This window comes from Castanea sativa, chromosome 11, assembly GCF_040712315.1.
Source record: "Castanea sativa cultivar Marrone di Chiusa Pesio chromosome 11, ASM4071231v1".
Taxonomy (NCBI): domain Eukaryota; kingdom Viridiplantae; phylum Streptophyta; class Magnoliopsida; order Fagales; family Fagaceae; genus Castanea; species Castanea sativa.
The window spans coordinates 11,938,616-11,960,348 of record NC_134023.1 but is presented as its reverse complement, the minus strand read 5'-3'; the positions used below and the strand labels follow the sequence as shown (position 1 = coordinate 11,960,348).

Genomic DNA, 21,733 nt, shown 5'->3' with positions numbered 1-21,733 from the left:
TGGTATTTTTTTTTCTTTCTTTATTAAACAATTAATGGTATACTTGAAAGTTTAAAAGTTATTTTAGTCAATTGAAAATTGAGAGAGAGGAGTGATGAGGAGTAATAAGTAATAGATGAGGTGTCACTTGAACAAAAAAATTGGATGGCTATCAAAGAAGGCGCCACATGGCAGAACCCCATGCTTTCCCGCATAAGGTCTCTGCTTTTATATATATATTGATTTGTATATCATGTGTTTTGTGGTCTACATTTTTGTCAATTGTTATATTATTTTAATTTATATTTAATTTTGATAGTGTTTTAAGTAATAAAATTAAACTATTATTATTGTTAAATTTAAATAAAAATTTATTACAGCTGTTTATGATATATTATTATGTGTACTTATTTATTAAAGTATTGATATAAATACAAATTCACTTTAATTTTTTGGTTTAGATATAAATTATTTTAGTAATATGAAAGAAGGTGGGGTATAATTTTTTTTTAAAATATTTTAAATACATGCAAAAGTGGTGTCATAACTTTTGAGCTAACTGTTTCATTTTCTACCTAAAAATAGAATATGCTAATTATGAAATTAGGACTTCCACTTTTTTTAGTCATCATTTTTTTTTAATGTTTAGTTTGCCCCCTAGAAAAAATTTCTGACTCCGGTTTACCCCACACTTATTCTCACACCCAATAAAAGGATTCAAATTCAATCAAGCATTAAATGATGATTGTCCTGAATCCTCAAAGTCAGCTTGTCCCTCTTACAGATTTTTGGCCTTCAATGAGCTAATGGTAAACTAGTGATTAACAATCCAGTGAGTTCAGCAAGCCTTCCCTAAATTGAGCAGGTCTTTTGAGAGCGCCAAAAAATATATTTAAAATAGGGAATAACCTGAACTGAATTAGAGAAATATAGAACGTTAAAATTGCAGTAAAATTCACCCTTATTCACACAAAAATCCTTACACCTTCATACACATCATGATTAGTTAAGCAGATAGCTTAGTATATTTTTTGTGCATTCTTAAAGGTACTAAACAGTCTAAACATAGCTTATCAAAAACAGTCTAAACATAAAATGATTACTTCTCCTCCATTACATGGATCACGATCATCCCCATCCTAATGCTAACAATTCCATTCACTTCAATTTCAGCACTTGTTGCAGTGTTTTCCCTCTGTTGTAGGCTTGTTAAGTGTATTGAGACACTCCACTAGCCTTCTTTGCCGATTGTGCAGACAAGGGTGTTGGATTCGACTCCCTGAACTAATTCAAAGTCCATAGAGAGAACCAATCAAGCACAAGCAGGTGGCAATCCGAAAAAAGGACCCAAAAATCTTGTCATGCAATCTTTGTTTAAGGAACCTTTGCTTTGCCACAAATGACACCAAGAGGTGATACACAACACAACCATTCTATTGCTTGCCAATCAAGTAGTATTTTTCTTTGGGGCAACTTGAATATAGATGAGATTCTTTGGTGATTAAATCTTACTTTTCCTTATATGTCTCAATTGAACGGAATCTGATTATCAAACTTAGTCAGCTATGTCTCACGGGCCAACGCAACTTAGATATCAAGGTTCGATGCCTTAGTCATACTCATAGTATTTCACCATGGTGAATTGTAAGCAGACAAGTGAAAGAGTTAATTCTTTTTCAATAAAAAACCTAAAGTAGTGAAATTTTAAATAAATAAATAAAGTAAATCTCCATATGAAGCATTTGTACAGTTTCTTAAATAGCGCCTGACATTTGATAGTGTTTCTGTCACTACATGACACAAACAACACCTCTACCAAAAAATTTAAGGAATTAGGGTGTCAAAATCACAAAAGGAAGATTGCAAAATCCATGCTAAACAATTACATCCATGATTATATAAATATATATGATTAAGATTTGAAGAATGTACAAAACGCTTTTTAGTTTATACACAAGAAAATTTTTGAAGGAAAATAATGACGAATTCTCATCAACCTTGTTTGATAGTATCACCAATCATAGGTTTAGAAGCATTTGCTGGTGAATTCCCTACATCACCCACAATGCTTGTATTGGCTATTGATAAGTTGAAATAGCTAGTGTCAGTTGCACCCTCATCGGTTACGTTGGTTATATCATCATATTTCCAATATGTCAAATATCCTGGCCTTGAAGTTACAGTGCTCACTTCAATATCTCCGGAGAGCATTGCCACCACACGCGACATTGATGGCCATAACGTTGGGGATGCTTGAGTGCACAAAATAGATACTCCTATTAGTCGTTTTACTTCTTCCTTGTTGAATTATGATAATTTAGAGTCCGTAAGATCAACTTCACGGTTGTTTTCATGCAACTGCCAAGCCTGAGAAAGACATATTTTATCAGAGTAGCTTTACAATATTGTGTACAAGTGGTGGCAGTGAATGATCCATTTCTTTAAATGAGATAACTTTCTAGTGGTTCAGAATATAGTACAGAAGTGAGAATCCAATTGTTTCAATGAGTCTAGCTGTCCAAGTGTTCATAATATAGTATAAAGGTATTGCCAGTGAGTATTCAAATTGTCTGAATGAACAAGACAACCATGTTTTAGTTTACTGGGGATCTATATAAAATCTACTTGTTTTCCCTAAAGTCACCCATAGGTTCATCTTGTGAATCTAACAGTCACTCCATTTTAAATACTCATTTTGAATGTTTTGTGACATATGGATGAGTGACACTAACAGGTCAAGATTGAAATATATTTTTATATAAGAGTGTGTAAACATCAAAATCAAGAACATCACAAATTATGAATAATCAAGAACATGTGTGTTATCATGAATTTCATAAAATAACTTGGAACGAGACCATTACATAGTATTTGGTCACACAAAAAGTACACTCTTACTCGCACAGATTTAGGTATGGAGACTCATTTGATTTCCCATTATGCAGCAAAGTGGACTCATTTTGCAAATACTCTAAATAAGCAAATAAAGTCATTTTGCTTCTTTAGACGTCCTAACTTTCCTCTTTATTTATTGGTAAGTTATGGTCCAATTTTTGCTGGTACTTCAACTTTTGGCAGAACCAAAAAGATAATAATAATAATAATTGTGGATGGATCGTGACTGTCATGAACCCAAAACACATATCCAGACAAAAATAAATGCTATTGAAACTTTTTGAAGGAAAAGATCCATCCAATTAAAGAAAGATGACTGTCATGGTGCACAAAAATATTATTCATACCCATTCAAGAAGATATATCTTTTCTTCTTCCAAGCTTGAGTCAAAATTTGGCCTGCCACTAACAAGCTCTAAAGCCACAACACCAAAGGCAAACACATTAGCCTTCTCTGTAAGGTGCCCACGCATGGCGTACTCCGGTGCAAGATACCCACTGCATCAGTAAAAATCACATGCACAAATTAGTGCTAATCTAACTAAATTAATAAATAAAAAAATAAAAAGGATTATGTAATTCACAAAGACAAGGTGACAAGCTAAGCCTCTAGGAACTTACATAGTCCCTGCAACACGCGTGCTTATGTGAGTCTTTTTATCATCATAAAGCTTGACCAAGCCAAAGTTTGATCTTTTGGGGATGAGATCAAAGTCAAGCAGGATATTACTAGCCTTCACATCTCTGTGCGCAATCCGAAGCCGTGACTCCTCATGAAGATAAGCTAAACCTCTTGCCACACCCAAGCATATATCAAAGTGTGTTTACCAATCGAGATTCAAGGTTCTTTTTCCTATCTCATGCAAGCATACAAATTAAATCTACATAGTATAAATAAATACTTACACACATAATTAGCAACAGCAAAGATGCGTTCACATACCAAATAATGCTTGATCAAGACTTTTATTTTCTAAATACTCGTACACAAGGAGTCGTTTATCTCCCTCAATGCAACATCCATACAACTTTACAAGGTTACGGTGTTGCATAGCAGATATAGTAGCAATCTAAGTTAGGAATTGGTTCTTTCCTTGGTGTGATGTTACAGACAGTTGCTTCACAGCAATTACTCTCCCATCATTAAGTGTTCCCTATTCAATACAAAATACCAAACAAAATATTAAAGAATCTATTTAAAGAATATCTCCCATCTACATATAATTTTAATCTATTATAGTAAATAGAAAAGAAGAGTTTGGATAATTAGGATGGATGGACTAATAGAGATGTAATTTAGACTTCTTATTTGATTGATGTCTTAAGTAAAGTCAAACAATGTAAAAAAAAAAACAAACCACACAATACCCAATTATATATAAAATTTATAAGGATAAATTTCAAAAAATTGCAGTTGCTTAATGGTCACCATCACCATGAACTTGCATGTCCATTTTAATCATTTTCAATTTTATGCCTCATACCATTCAAGGAAAAGTATCAGGCAGGAATGACAGGTTGCCCAATATAAATTTTCTACAAAGCACTAGATTGCCTTCATATGGTCCAAAACTTCAATTTCTAAAATAAAAAACTTGCTTTCTGGAGTGTTTTTCCTTCCAATGATACAAGCAATACATTTGGCAAGCTATAAACTACCAAAAACGTAATCTTAAGGATCCCATTTCATAGATCAAAAAACGAGCCTTACTAATGTCTAGAAAAGAAGGAATAAAAAAAAATTGCTTTTATGCTCCAAGTAAATATAATCTTGTTTGGACTTCAATTATTTGGTCAGAATCTCCTAATACTAATAGATTTTGGAAATTATTTATTCGTACCAACTGTGATTACTCATACTACTATACCCTCCACAAAATGTAATTACCCATCTGTTGGTTCCCATGATTATCAAATCTAACAAACATCAGCCAAAGATTATTTTTTCTTGACTAGTCCATTTTTAACAATCTTAAACAACTACTCAAACTTTAAACCATCCATGAGGATATTAATTTTCCATAATCATCAATGCAGGATTTTATCATAGTTTGTTTAGAGTGAGACTACATAGAATGTGTCCAATAATTTTTTTTTGGGGGGCAAATTACATTTTAAACTATATAGTTTTGGTTGATTGCAATTGAAGCCTAAACTTTAAAAAGTTTCAATTCACCTCCTCCATCTATTTTTTCCAAAATCGTTTACCAAATACATGTGCCTATACAACTGTGTTTTACAAAGCTTAATGACACAAAGGAAATACGGCATTATTTTGGACTTACCAAAGTGCACCCTTTCGGACTCAGGTAAGTAAATGGCATTAAGGAAATAGGGATAGAAGGGATTGGTTAATTGAAAGTTCTCCTTGCTAATTTGCTAAGTGGAAATGCGGTTTTTTAGTTTTGGATTATTTTGTAATTTGGTTTGTTAGTTTCTGGGATTTTGTCCCTGATTTGTGTATTTGGGCAGTCAACCATGGTTTCATAGTTTAGATATTGTTGTCTAGATGTAGTTGGGAGCTGTTTGCTCTGTTGTAGCCCTTAACTGTTGTGGTTGGTTTCAGCTTGTTGCTTAATAAAATTCACTTGATTATCGGTGAAAAAAAAAACTTTCAACTTCTAAGTAAAGTAGAAAGATAACAATAAAAGAAGATGAATGTGAATTAGAACTAGTAAAAGAAATAGAAAGGGGCATATGGATATGGGATTATGAATCTTCATTTGTTTTTGGATCAATTTAATTCTACAGCAATGGCAACTGCAGCTTCTCGCCAATCATAGGAACAAGATATCATGGTAAAGACAACCAAGTAATTTCACAACAAATGGAAAAAGAAAATAAAAGGATAATATAAAAGGAAAGAAAAAAGTAAAATAAAAGAAGGGTGATGTTTAACTCTGTGATTTGTCAATAGCTATTTCTTGGAAATATCAATAGATGTATAGAAGCTCTAAACTTATATCAGACAGTCAACTTTAAGGCAATGGCTTGGTTTCAGCCACTAAAGTTCTTGATTAGAATAAGGAATTACCTTATAAACTGGTCCAAATCCTCCCTCTCCAAGCTTATTATCAGGATTAAAATCTTCTGTAGCTGTCTTTAGTTCAGCATAGCTGAAAGTGAATGTTTTAGCATCTATTCCAAGGAGCTCTGCAATGTCAACATAAACACAGGTTGTAACACTGAATCCAATAACTAGTAATCGATTTGCTTGAGTGGTTTAAAGCAGAAAACTCAGCAACGTTTTTGCAAACTAAACGAGGAACTATCCTTTTCTTAAGCATCAATGATCAATGTGTTTTAGTCCAGAATGTTGTTGGACTGAAGCAGGAGATTGGGTAGGAAGCTTATTAAATGGAATTTGTCTATAGCCTTTGCCTATAGCCTGGAGCTTCATTGGCCACATAAATTATGTTTCTCCCTACTCCTTTTCGGTCATATGTCTGTGTGTGCATGCGTATTATTCCAGGACATGTATAGAAAGAGGTTTTGATAAAAATGATAATGCATACAAGAAATGATACACTGCATTTTATACTCAACCTATTATGGAGTATGCGGAGGCCACCTCACTAATAGCGAGTACCGTAGCATCACATAAGGAAAGAGTTTCTAACATGTAGAGAAAACTGAATAAAGTTTGACAACTATCATCATGCATGTGCAACATGATTTTTGGCTTACCTTCATCATCATTGGTTGGCGGTTTTCTTCTTCGAACAATATATAAAACAATGAAAACAGCCAGAAAGCTCACAACCCCAACACCAACAACGAGACCCACAATCAGACCAGTCCTATTCTTGTTGCTGCTTGGAGGACTGTTACTAACAGTGGGTGTAAATTCTATACCAAAGTAAGATAGTCAATAATATGTTACTAAATTGTGAGGAAACTGCTACCTAATCTTTCTAAATGGCATCTACAGGTTCTGCACTTTTTTACCTGGTGTAGCACTGATGGCTGAAATAGAAGGCCCATAAGTACCTTGAGCAGGTACACAGCAAGTCCCCTTTCCAGCTCAAAAGAGATGGATTTCAAGGTAGTTTTTTGATACCTTAACATTATTATATTCCTTCTGAACAGCTACAAAAGAGGCACCACCAGCTTCCTTTCGTATGTCAAAATCCTTTAAAACAAGATTCCCCTGGAGTAAACAAATTCAAAAATTAGCACCCAAAAAAAAAAAAGGAATGAGGATAAGAGGAAAGAGGTCATTTTATAGGAAAATTGGAGAGGGAATACATCAAAGGTTTCATTCAAAATCCTTATCATGAATATAGACATATTTTAGATATCAGAGCTATTTTGAGTATTGGAAATAAATGCAAAAAAAGTGAAGAAATCACGGAGGTAATGGTTGTACCGTACTTCACAAAAATTCTGAGAAAAATAAGAGCAAAATAGATAATTAAAGAAAACAAGTGGAGGGGCCAAAATAGATAATTTCAATTGTAAATATGCATCACATTCAACAAAACTCTATATTGATGAATAAGATGGTCAATATATTTGTATCTTATACTGTTTTTCTGTAAAGAAATATACACTTAGATTGGCATCATAATCCCTAGTCATGATCATGGTGCGAAATTATTAAACTACACAATTAACAGTTAGCAAAGAAACTTACACTTATATACTAGGGTGAATAAACTTTTTAGGCAATGCAAACTTCATTTTAAAAGAAAACACTGAAGTTCTAAAACAATTCAATAATATGATGCAAACCTGGATATAAATATCAAAGACACGCCTTCCAAGACTTTGCCATATGTTAGAGTTTACAAAAGCTATTTCTGCAAATTGGAGGCTCACAGTGTCGTTTCCGTTCTCGAGCCCTAGGCCATAGTATCGTAATGATGAAGCAAAGAGTCGAGTTGTTTGGAACAGCTCTGAGTCTAAAGTATTTGTGAATTGTGATAATGAAGAACTTGTATACTGAGCATTATTGGACCCACAAAAATATCCAACATTACTAATTGCCCACCTTTCTGTGTCAACCACATAATATGTGGCTGGACCAAGTGTCTCATTACCCCTCTCATACACAATCCCATTAGAAGAGGTAATCTGAAGTCCGCCACACTTAATTGCAAACTCAGAATCTGTAAATAATATATTAAAAAAAATAGTCATTGATGTGTAAGCTCGGAAAAGGTAATTAAATTTGTGCGTTCATAAGCATGCTATGCATTTAAATAGTGGACATGCTTGAATTTAGAATTCTGATCAGTAATCTGTTATTAGGGGAAAAAAAAAAAACTAGAATGTAAGTTGAAAAATAGTTTAATTATCTATAAGTTGAACGTGCAACTTAGTGCTAAGTACAAAAGATTTACATATTCAAACCCAAGCTTTTTAAATACTCATTTAATGATCACCAGTATAGGGTCCTTGGTAGAGGTTCCCTGACCTTGCAATTTTTCTTTAAAGTACATCATGTTGCCATTTAAAATTACTGTATACTGAATTAACACTGGAATGTAGCTGTGATGCATTGCCAATTTAGCCCTTAAAAAGACAGGTCTAATATTCATGTATACTAAAAATTTGGAATGCATCTTGATTTTACTGTGTCCATATCAATATTTTGTAAACATTTAAAGTTTTGTCAGTTCGTATTCTGCTTAGAAGCACCAATCCTAGAGTATAATCTTCTCGCGGTTTGGCCTCAATACCTACTAATACTTTCTAATCTTACAATCAAATGTGATTTTTTAAATTGTACTTACATCTTCCAATGCCTTGATTGTAAGGAAAACCTCGTTGAAGACATCTCAATCCTGAAGGCAAAACACTAAAGCAGAACAGAAATGCACTTAGGCAAGGAATATGTAGCCTAACAACATAAAACATTAGTTATTAAAGCAGATACATCTAATTGATAAAAATATTCTATTAGGATTAGGTTTTCACTCATGTAATTAGAAATGATCTCTTAGCAAAATGCTCATAAGCATTCTCTTAATAATACTAAACCATGATTGCCCCATGATGAAAGAGGTTTCTTTAAATGATTTACAACTTGTGGTTTCCTAATGTAAGGCATTACTTGCAATCAGAAGAAGTAAATAAATATATATATGAAATTGATCATGAAGAGAAACGGATAATATTTATGCAAAAGTGGTGTTTTTCTTTTGGGGTGGGAGGAGGGGCAATTTAATCAAATGGGCTTTGATAGTCCCCATTACTCTCCCAGGAATCAAATCAGCTAATTACTCTTCATTTTTATCAATGTTTTGTACCAGCATAACATATAGATTAGGTGTCATTTGACCATGTAAATAAGATGATATAACCAGGCTTGACCCATTCTAATTATTCTTTTTGTGCATATTTTGGTAATTGATGAATCCTGAGTTGTTGGAGCTGGAAACCCCATTTCCCATGCTCAGGATCTCCACATGTGAGGCTTAAGAGAATATTTTCTACTTCTTCCTTTTTCTCTTCAACTTCCACCAATTTTCTTTTTCACTTCCAAATATTTCCCAGCCTTCTCCACAACAAAAACTAGCCCTACCTATCCCAAAACTCAACAAATCTCAAATTAGTTTGTTATCAAAACTTTTGTCCTGCATCAGACCCTATTGATTCACTCCTTTTAATGAACATGTCTAAGTAATATACATGCTATCAGCTTCTAACAGCTTCATCACCATAATTGACAAGAAAATAACATTTTAAACTTGATTAGAAACTGGTTTCATTATAGTAAAACTCAAGCATTAAAATAAGAAAATATAGCATCGAGAAATTTACCTACTGTTTGAACCTTCTATTGTGAAATTGTTGGCAACTAAATTACTGCATATTATACAGCATAAGATCTGAATGTCAGTTTTTATTCAACAGTAGCAAGTTATAGAATATCAGAAACATAAATATAATATACGATATTTTCAAATACAATAGTATACATACAGTTGTAAATTTTGTTCGCTAACCCAAGTAGGAAAGCTTCCCTGTAAATTATTGTAAGACAAATCACTGCAATCATAACATAAGAAGGATGTTAGATACATGATCCATTCAACTGGTAAACAATCCCATGTTCAGTATTAAATTACGCATTAGTCAATTGACATTGATGCTCTGAAACAAAATTTTGAAGCCACATTATTTGAAATTTAGAACCTCTATTTTTCTATGTTTGCTAATAATGCCATGCTTGTTTATGCTATTAGCTACACATGGAAATCCATGTATACTCTTTTATGAGGCTATAAGATTAGGCCATTACAATTAATCCATTGGTGCTACAGCATTTATTATTTTCTGTAATTGCTTGCTTATAGATATACAGAAAATACCCTCCCCCCCCCCCCCTTCCAAAGAAAAAAAGAAAGGAAACACTTCCATCATTTTAGAGTAATCGCTATATTATTACATGGAGATCAATTCTTTGATTAACCTGAGTGTGTTATAACCTCCCAATGTAAAAGCATCTGCTCCATAAGATTGTTATAGCTCACTACATATAAATGTTCGCTTAGCTCATACAAGATTTTGGGATGTGGTACTCAACGTTTTTCTACCAAAACACCATTGTAAATGGCTTAGTATTAATATGAGATCAGAATCATACTACCCTCTTGACATCAGACTGAATATAACTCCTTGTACATATGCATTGGAGATTTAAAAAATCCTTATACAAATAAGGGATTTCAATCAAAAAGCTAATTGTTAGACACCTCTATTTTAAATGTATCATAATGTTGTTAAATGCAAATAATGTCTTTATGTACTTACATGTTGAGAAGAGACCCACTTTTTTGTGCAGGCACAGTGCCATTTAACTTATTATTTCCAAGAAACCTGATAATGAAGGCAAGAAATTAAGAAATTAAGAAATTAAGAAATTAAGAATAATATTGGAATGTATAATATGAAATTAAGAAAATGAGGTATATTACAAGAAAGAGAGCGAACTCAAATTGAAAAGCGTGTTTGGAATCTGTCCTGTTATATTGTTGAAGCTCAGATCCCTAAAAAAGTTAAACAATATTATTATTATGTATTGATAACAAAGCTATTATCACATGGTTGTGATTCATAAAACTAGTTATCTACAAGAAGTAATCAACAATTATAATCCTTACACACTATCCCAACAAGAAAGAAGGAAAAAGAAAAGGATAGAGAAAAGATAAGAAGAGTGGAAAAGAAACAGGAAGAACTTGAAATACAATGAATTTCCCCTTATACCTATCAAAAAAAAAAAAATTCCCCTTATCCAATTACAAACAGCGTGAGTTCATTTTGCAAGCCAAGAGAAACCTGATAACAATATCACTAAATTAATCAGTATTTACCACATAAATTTCTTTCTTCAGGTTGGGGTTGCCCAACCTAAATATATATCATAGATGTTCCCAATTCCATTGCTTTGAACAAAAATCAAATTCAACCTAAATTCCAGCATTACGTGTATCTAAAATTCTAGATAGTCACCCACCAATGGGAATTACTTACAGCTGTGACAACTTTAAGTATTCTCCTATATTTGATGGAATTGAATCAGAAATGTTATTATTCCTCAGCACTCTGCAACAGATGCAACTAAACTGTTATATTATATATTGGAAAAGCAACAAAGAAGAAAGAAAACATGGATATTCATAATTAGGAATCTGAAACGTAGATGCTTGGGCGTTTTCTTACAAGGTACTTAGAGATTTCATATTCCTTATAAAAGCCAGTGAAGAGCTCCCATTAGACAAATCACTTATTCTCCTACAATAATATCACACATGAGATTTTTAACTTCACAAGATCCGCAAAATACAAATAAAAGTAACTAAGAGATGCTGACACTCACAACTCCGTCAGAGAAGTCAAATTGGAAAACGCTGAGGGTATTGGACCTTCTAAAGAGTTTCCTTCAAGCTTCCTACCAAAATCATTTTGGAGTAGTTAATCATAAATTGTGCACAAATGCATCTCTTCTATAGAATGTACAAGTACACACTAAAGTTTTATCAATAATAACTTTGACTTTGTAATGAAAATTGAGCCTTATCAAGCATGATTTAGGAGAAGCAAATAGAATAAGGCTAACAATAGTCTTACATGGTAGTAAGCTTTGACCAATTCCCAATGAAGTCAGGTATCCTGCCTGTTAGTTCAGTGTCTGAAGCCCACCTGAGACCATAAGAAATCTCTTCTCACAATCTAATCACAATTTTTTGTTTTAATATTCATCATTATGTAAATTTTAGAAAGTTTGCAGGTGAGAAAAGAAGTAGTAAGCTAGTTCTTACACTGTCGCAAGGCTTTTTAAATTAGCAAATGTCGAAGGAATCGCACCACTTATTCCAGAACTATCAAAGTAGCTGTCGAGGTAAAGAATTTTCATGAATACAATTATATTAATATCCTATCCTCAGCTCAAATAAAAATTTAGTAGTAACAGTTATTGAATTTAACAACCAAAGGAAAGGTCTCAAGCCATTTGTGGCAGCTAATAGAACAATTTTCAAAATTTCTCATGGTAAGCATCTACAAAATATATCATTTTCACCATATCATTTCTGGCAGCTAATAGTACTTGACTTTATCATTAAAAATATATATTAAAAAAATATGATTACATTGTTTTCTGTCCTGGGATATAACAAATAATCTTGCATTTGCAAAACCTTGCAATATGGCATATGAGATTTGTTGTCACAAAGTTCTTATAATCTTGAGCAACAGACAGGATATTACTAGAAGCTTTACTATAACCATTTCCAAAGTCTGCCTCACCTAGCTATAAAATAAAATCAAATTGATTTTCAGAACGTTCACTGAAAATGGAAAGCTTTATGGTTCTAGAACTTACAGCTGTTCTAATTTCACTAAACTGCCAAGCTCGGATGGGAGAGAACCAGTGAAGTTGTTTGTCGAAAAAGACCTACAAAATTAACAAGTAAAACAATATATGAATTATAATTTATAAACAAGGACTTGACTGTCTTAGGGTGCAGATCATCAAGATCAAGTATGTGAGATATAAAATTCCATCCCAAAAAAAATAAAAAAAAGATGTGAAATGCAGAAAGCATCAAAATAGTTGTACAATTGCATCAGGGTGACTACTAAATTCATATTTTTGTGATTCTTCATTATTTGGGATAATTACAGTAAACTCTGTGGTATAACCCGTTTTCACTTTGCCTACCTAAGGTAACTTCCGTTAGGGATCTGTTACCTACCTCTCCTTTTGCCATTAGAAAAACACATTTTTAGAGAAAAACAAACATAACAAAAATAAAAAGCTAGGGTTTTGATTGCTTAAGAACTTCTATAAGAACAAAGCGGAGGAATAGCACACAAGTCCCAATCTGATCTTGGCTTCTCTCCTCACTGTGGTTGGCATTCAAAGTGGGTTTGAAGTTGGAATTGGGGTCCGAATGAGAACATGGGGCAAATGGGTTTCTGAAATCCGACAGCCCAGGAAGAAAAATCGGATCTAGCTTGGAACATTCTCGACCCCAAAAATGACAGCCCGGGCCCACGACGTAGCAGCGCTGAGCATCAAGGGAAACTCAGCCATCCTTAACTTCCCCGAACTAGCTGGGTCATTGCCCCGACCCGCTTCCAACTCGCCCCGAGATGTCTAGGCCGCTGCTTCCAAAGAGTTACGTTTTGGCACCAGAAGAGCTGAGCGAGATAGTAGAGTTGCCGAGCCTGGGGATGAGTTCTGACTGTGACTTTGATCCGCCTCTCACTCTTTGCTATCTTATTTTCTTTGTTGTGGGTGTAGTGGGTCTATGTTTGTGTTGCTACGTGTGGTGGGTCTGGGTTTTGAAGAGGGGTTTGCTTTGGTTTTGGTTTGAGATTTGAGAGAGAACTAAGGTGAAGCCGTGTACGATTTTTGTGAATGACTGAAAGTGTCTGAAAGGATTTTTGTGAAATTAGAGTAGAGCACTTTCAAGTGTAGGATTTTTGTAAATGTTTTTTAGGATTTGTGCGAATATGAAAATTTTATTTGGATTGATTGGCTCAAGACTGTTCATACCAAGAGGAAGTGTGCTCTTGAACCTAAGCTTAAAAATTTCTAAAAATCTGTTTTTAGATCTTCTTTCTCTTGTCTTTGGTATAATTTTTTGTTTTGGGAGTAAAGAGACATAAAATGAGAGATAGAAAACCATTTTGAACCAAATGTGTTGGCCTGGTCATTTGATCTTGTTTTGATACACATCTTGTTTCTCTACAAAACCCACACTTTGATCTTGTTTGTTTGAGTTTTTTCTATTATTTTTTGTTTGTAGAAGAGAGAGACATAAAAGTGAAGATAAATACATTTTTACCCCTAATTTTAACAGAGGTGGATAACGGATGGGTAACGGATTGAAGTTCAGGTGGGCAAAGTGTAAATGATTGAACCACGCGTAAAAACGGGTCATACCACAGGTGAGTTTACTGTAATTATCCCTCATTATTTTTAATGGGAAGTCACACATGAATCCTGTTATTGAGGGAGGAGGAAATTCCATTTGAGATAGACCTTATCACAAAAACCCTTCTTCAAATAAATTACAATAAAAGAATGGTTGAAACAACACCACCTAGATGCCACATAGATGACTTACAAATTTTGAATGAGGGTAACTTACAATGACAGTAAATCTGTAAGATTTCCAAGTTCCTTTGGAAGTATCCCTGATAATGCATTGATGCCAAAACTCCTAATTTATTAAACATCAAAGGAAAGAGAAAGGTTAGCTGACATTAGATGTACAATATCCTTTGAGTTTCAAACCAAAACTGAGACAGGCTTACAGGTATTGCATGCGATATAGTTTGCCGATGGATGCAGACAAGTTACCAGTCAAGTAATTTTGGCCCAAATTCCTGTAAGAAATATTGGAAACAGAGCACATTTAACAGAATATAATGAAAATGAACCATCCTGGAAAACTAGTACACCATATCTGCTACAAAATTCAATTGCTTTACATGACGCAGTACACTTTCAAGGTCCATGTTCAATCCTAGCTTACATGAAAAAGAAGGTAATCCATGTTCATGCAAAACACAAGTAAACAAACATATCAAGAAGATATCGTACAGATTGAAGAGGAAAGTCAAAGTCCATAGTTCATCTGGAATTACGCCAACTACATTCAAGGCATAAGCCTTCCTGTAAAAGGGAAAAAAGAAACATCAACCATGAAAAAAAAGATTCATATACTAAAGATGCCCAAGATATTTTGAAGTGTAGTTTCTGTAACTTACCAAATTTTGCAAAACTTTCAAGGAATTTATAAAAAAAAACAATTGAAAAAATGGGGGATTATCATATTGTATGAATTTAATTCATAAATCGCTAAAAATGTAAGCTTAGTAAAAGTGACAGATTGAATTACCGCTCAAGAATATTAGTAATTAATATCATAAAAGCTCTCTACAAGCGCAATGTTTTCATATAATGGTGTGAGTTTCCAATTAATGGCCATATACGCTAGTAGCATTCTGCTCCCTTCTAATGGGTTTAGATCCGAGGGTCAAACTAAAATCCCCTTAACCTGCACTTTGCAAAAATAATACATATTGAGGTCCCATCTAATTATCCTTTGCAAGGATTTAGATTTTATTCTTTTGTTTGCGCTAAATGCATCTCAAATTGTGCTTGTATACTCCAATCAATAACATAAAATTCATGGTTCATTGTACAAAACCAAACTTGTACTAGTGAAATGTGGCACAAGGAGAAAATGAGCATAGGAGAAGATAAAATTAATCATCAATATATAAATCCAAGAAACCACATAAGGAACTTTTAAGTTATAAAACACACGTGTGTGCGCTCGCACACACACAAAGAACTTATCTCTTCAAATTTTTTTTTTTTCAATTCCTTTCTCCATTTCAACACTGGAACATTGACTTCAAGTAAAGTTCCCATTTTATATTACCATGTGAATTTATAAAGTTGACACATTTTATCTTTTCATTTTTGGTCAACATATAGATGATTCATACATGAGTTTTTATTTAAGTGGACATTATGACAAGGCCTCCTTATGATGTCTCCATGACCTCGCCTTAGTCCTTAGGATTCTATGGCCAATTTCATGCAAAACTCAATAATTTTAAAGCTCACACATCCATCATAGGTATTGGTTTGACCAACAGATGCCACCAACTTAAATTGGTGCATGAAGATACATTTCATCAAAATTTTAAGCAGCAAAATACTTTATCTTTTATGCTCAAATTTGATGGAATGATGTTTGTATGACATTACATGCTCAAAAACCTTTAAAATAAAGGAACAGAACATGGGGAGCACCATGAGGGCACACCCATGACAGATTAGATCTTCTAATTAGAAAAAGGCTGACTTGGGTGGCAAAAAAATCTCATTTGTTTGACTGCAGTAACACACACACACATACATATACATGCTCAAAAACCTTTAAAAAAAATAGAAGAGCACATGGGAAGCACCATGAGAGCACACCCATGACAGATTAGCTCTTCTAATTAAAAAAGGGTTATTTGGGTAGCCAAAAAAATTATCATTTGTTTGACTGCTATCACACACACACACACATACATATATATTTAGAGGGAAACACACAACCACCACCCCTCCCCCCGAGTTTTGAATGTAACATTCAATTCCATGAGTATCATTTTATGTGAAAACCATAGACATCCATTAAAATAAAAGATGTATTGCTCATGTGATGACACTTGTCAATATTTAGAACTATATTTTCACATAAAGAAATACCATAGGGGGATTTTGTGTTAAACTCAAAAACCTCAAGAAGATAAAATGTTACCTAATTAACAATTTACTGGTAAAACAATACTGCAAGGGGTTTGAGTGTTACACTCAAAACCTCAATGTGTTATGTTTTTAGGGGAACTATATGGGATTTTAAGCATATTTTTATCCTAAAATGAATGGAAGAAATTGGCATAGAAAAATGACCTGGGGTAGTATATATCTCAATAAATGACTCTGCTTTCCCTTATCTATTTCTCAATGCAATATAAAGTAGGTTTATTAATAAGCTCTCATCTGAATAATACCTCCTCATTCCTCTATAAAAATACTAAGATGGAAGACGAGTTGAGACCTATGTTACTAACCAACAAAAAGAACTATTATCAGCCATGAACTATTACCTAAGTTAAGTTCACTTTAGAAATATCCACCTCTATACCCAACAAACTAACAAAATTCTCGAAAATTAGTTGGTGTATGTCAGATGGGGGAACTACACACGGGAGAATAATCCAGAGCTTGAGGAGCTCTAAACACCCTAAAATAAATAAATAAACACCCAGTCCAATAACAAAAAGTTAAGGACAAGCAGTATAAAACAATGGATATGAATAGGGATCTTTGTAATGCACATTGGCAACTCACCTCATCTGTCAAATTATTTTTTTTAAAAAAAGGTTATTACTACTTTCCTCTGCCACTCTATAAAGGTACATAAAATTTTAGTATATGATAACATATAAGAATAAGTTTTGCTACTAGGCAACCAGTTAATATATAATATCCTCTTCATCAACCAGTTAATATAATATATCCAACAGTTTTGATACTAATTCTTTAACCAATATCGAAAATAAACTTAAGCCTTTTCAACAACCAGTCAGATATAATCATATAATAGTGGTGATCCCCTTGCTTTTCGTTTTAGTTCAATAAAAAATTATAATAAAAAAAAATGCAATTTACATTAAACTATTTTTTTATTGAATGTGTAGAAATTGTAATTCTAAGCAAAAATGGCATGGGAAACAAAACATGAGGATATACATATAAAAGAAAGAAACGTACAATTGGGTAATGTGGCAAGTAGAGTTACTATTGTACGAACAGTCACATTTGATAAAGGGGTTGTGGTTTTGGTCATCAAAACTTGTGGAGTCGATGGCTGCTCCGCTGCATGGTTCCCCACTTATATTCCATTGATTTGATGATGCTGAGATCCCCCATTTTTTAAATATTGTATTCAATGCTGTCACTGCAATCATATTCACAATTAAACATCATTGTGATCAATCTGATATACACCCTCCAAAATTGCCACTGTTTATTAGAACAATTTTAATTAGAAAAAAAGGGAGAAATTTTATAACATTATTATACTAAAAAAATAAATAGCTTATTTTTATTTTGAGCCCATCCCAAACAGAGAAAAATGTTGTGTTTGCAAAAAAGAACTTCCTAATCATTGATACCCATCACAGATTAGACCGTAAAATAAATCCCACTTAATTAACAAATATCCGAATTGTCCAAAACTATTCAATCAACCAATATTTTTTATTTATTTTAAGAATTAAAATTACAATTAACCCACTTTTAAAGGGTGTAAAAAATATATATCAATCAGTGAATGAATTTTTATTTTTTTAATGAAACAGTGAGTAAAATCCGTGTAACATAGATTTCTTTTTCTTCTTTTTTTTTTTTTGGGTCACTATATACATTGATTGAATTTTTTTTTTTATTCAATCAATCTATATAGTGACCCAAAAAAAAATCTTTCATAACTCTTTCTTTTTCTTATTAAATTACTAGGGTGGTAGCCTTTAAAATTTCAATATATATACATACATATATTAATATATATATATATATATAGAGAGAGAGAGAGAGAGAGAGAGAGAGAGAGAGAGCATTGCTCATAGCTGTCTGATTATTTAGTTAAATATGTAATTATTAATTTATGATGTACCCAAGCCCCACTAATACTATATAGTATTTACCACCACCCCAATAATGTAATGGCTGACACCACAAGTTGCCAGCACAACTGTAAAGCTAAGCTAGCCATTGAAATGATGATGATATCGAAAGTACAATATCTACCTTGCACTTATCAGCATGATTAGTTGGTTTGGGGCTCTTATTAACTTCATCCATAGCTAGATTTGGAAGCTATAGCACGATCAAATTCTAAAAGCTAGCCTTCTATATATTACTTCAAGTTTTGTACCTCAACAATTATAAACAAACACAGTTTTTGGCATTCATTGTTTATTTATTGGGTTATAACCCAAAATACAAAAAAAAAAAAAAAAAAAAAAAAGTTTCCTATTGCTGTTCACATGTAACATATACAGAAGACAAAAAAAGCTCTGATCAGGCAACAACATTAATATGTAATAAACTGTGTGTGTGTGTGTGTGTGTGTGTGTGTGAGAGAGAGAGAGAGAGAGAGAGAGAGGCACACCTTCAGCTGGATCTGTAGCAGCTTGGGTTCGATTTTGAGCTTGAGCTAACTCAAAAAGTTGGCCAAAGATGCAAGCAACACAAAAGGCTAAAACTAGAAGAGGTGATGATCCTACCATGACTGACTTCAATTTTTTCTCTATATGGGATTCATTATAGTGCAAATGAGAGATATTACAGAAGGGATAGAGAGAGAGATTGTGTGTGTGTGTGTGTGTGTGTGTGTGTGTGTGTGAGAGAGAGAGAGAGAGAGAGAGAGAAGAAAAGAGGAAGATAAAAAGCTTCTCATAGACATGCAAAGCCGCCACACTATCTACTCTTGACTAAATGCATTTCTTAAGTATACAAATTCCCATGTTCAAATAAATCCATTGGTAAATATACTAAATATAAAAAAGCCAATAGCTATGGACAGAAAGTTGACCACTGTTTATAAAACACTACATAATTGATACATTCATATCATGCGGTTTGGTTGTTAGTTACATCATGCCCCACTCACGCGCTCCTAGTATAGCTTAAAAAGTAGTTCGCAGTGGTTGGGCTGGTGGTTTGGTGATCGGGTTGTGGTGGTGGGTTGCCGATTGGTTTGCAATTTTGGGTTGTTGGGTTTTTCTTGATGGATTTTGGTAACAGTGGTGGTGGTTTGGGTTATAATCACGATGGCGGGGCTATGAGTTTGGTGGATCTCAGTGAGTCGATCTTGGAATGATGGGTTGTGATCATGATGGCTGGGCAGTGGGTATTTGGCAGTTATCATGGTTGTTGGGTAATGGGTATTTGGAGGTGGCTATGACTAAGTTGTGATGTGGGGGGGGGGAGGGTTTAGGTGGTAGTGGGTTTGCTGAGTTGAGAAGAAAGAGTGAAAGTTTGTTCACTTTGGTGGTTGATCTTGGTTCAAAAAAGGGAAAGAGACAGAGAGAAAGAGAGAATAAAAAGTAATAAAAAATGAATATTTAATTGAAGTGGTGTTAAAATAAATAAAGTAATTTTTTTGAGTTGTTGGAAATGTAATTAGAACAACAGTTTTCAGTGTTTAAACAACATTACACGTATTTTTACATACTTTTTCACTCACACGTATTTCCGAAAAATACAAACAATATTAGTAGAACAACATTACCATACTGACCCTAAATATTTAATTTTTTGACTCATTTTTTTTTTTTTTATTCATGAGTGTCTTAGGATAATTGTTAATAAATTATAAGTGTTTTAAGATAATTTTTAATAAGGTTTGGTTTACTTCAAATACTTTTTTAACTGAAATCTTCTTTTATTTTAATGAGAAACTGCCACATCACCCACTAACTAAGTAAAATGTGGAGATTAAAACTTACTACCACTTACCATTGTGTATTTAAAATAAAAAGAGACTTCTAGTTAAAAAAGTACTAAAAGTAAGCCAAACCATTTTATAAACCATTTTATGAAAATTTTGATATCACTTTTATAAAATAATATTATATATATATATATATATATATATATATATATATATATATAAAAGTAGACTAACCAATTAATTGCTTCTTCTTCTTTTTTTTTTCTTTTTTCATAATTTAAAAAAAAATCTTAAATCAATACATTTACCGCATCCAATAACATTTTCCTTCGTTTGTTTGTGCGAGTCTCATTACTCAGTCATCGTGACCCTTGAGATCATCTACATAGCAATTTTTATTTTTAATTTTTTTCTATTTTAACATATAAAAAAAAACTACTTTTTATTTTTATTTTTTATTTTACTTCCTCGTTGCCTTTTTTTCATTTTTTTGTGCATGTCATGACTCAGACATCATGACCCTTAAACAGTTAAACCTGTCATAATTTCCAAAGGTGTGCTATTAAAATATACTATCATAACTTCTCCACAATTTGCCAAGTTATGAGTGGTGATGTAAACATCCATTATTTTTTTTCCACCGTCTACAATTAGCTGACAAAATAAAAATAGTGATATATATATATATATATATATTTTTTTTTTTTTTGACACTAGCATTTTCGGCATCTGAATTGGATTGCATTAGGGCAACTTTTGAAATTTCTGACTTTGAAAATTTGGAGCATATATTAACACATGATAAAATCACAAAAACTAGTAAGACGGCCAATAGTCTTTTACCAATTCATAAAAAGATAAAAGAAAAAGTAAAAAACTAAGGCCAACAGTCTTGTTTGCCAGTGATTCTCTTAACGAAAAAAAATCTAGATTCGAACCCCTCTTGACCTCATTCTTAGTTCTCACTTGTTGGTAGTGTAATTAGAACAACAGTTTTCAGTATTTAAACAATTTTACACGTATTTTTACATACTTTTTCACCCACACGTATTTTCAAAAAATGCAAACAATATTAGTAGAACAACATTACCATACGTGCCCTAAATATTTAATTTTTTTGACTCATTATTATTTTTTATTCATGAGTGTCTTAGGATAATTGTTAATAAATCATAAGTGTTTTAAGATAATTTTTAATAAGGTTTGGTTTACTTTAAATACTTTTTTAACTGGAATCTTCTTTTATTTTAATGAGAAACTACCACATCACCCGCTAACTAAGTAAAATGTGGAGATTAAAATTTACTACCACTATGTATTTAAAATAAAAAGAGACTTCTAGTTAAAAAAGTACTAAAAGTAAGTCA

At 32.9% G+C, this 21,733-nt stretch overlaps 1 pseudogene; it reads right to left on the bottom strand.

Moving 5' to 3' along the window:
* Positions 1–1,713: 1,713 nt before the first annotated feature.
* On the bottom strand, positions 1,714–19,384 carry LOC142617232 (putative LRR receptor-like serine/threonine-protein kinase At1g56140; annotated as a pseudogene).
* Positions 19,385–21,733: the final 2,349 nt, after the last annotated feature.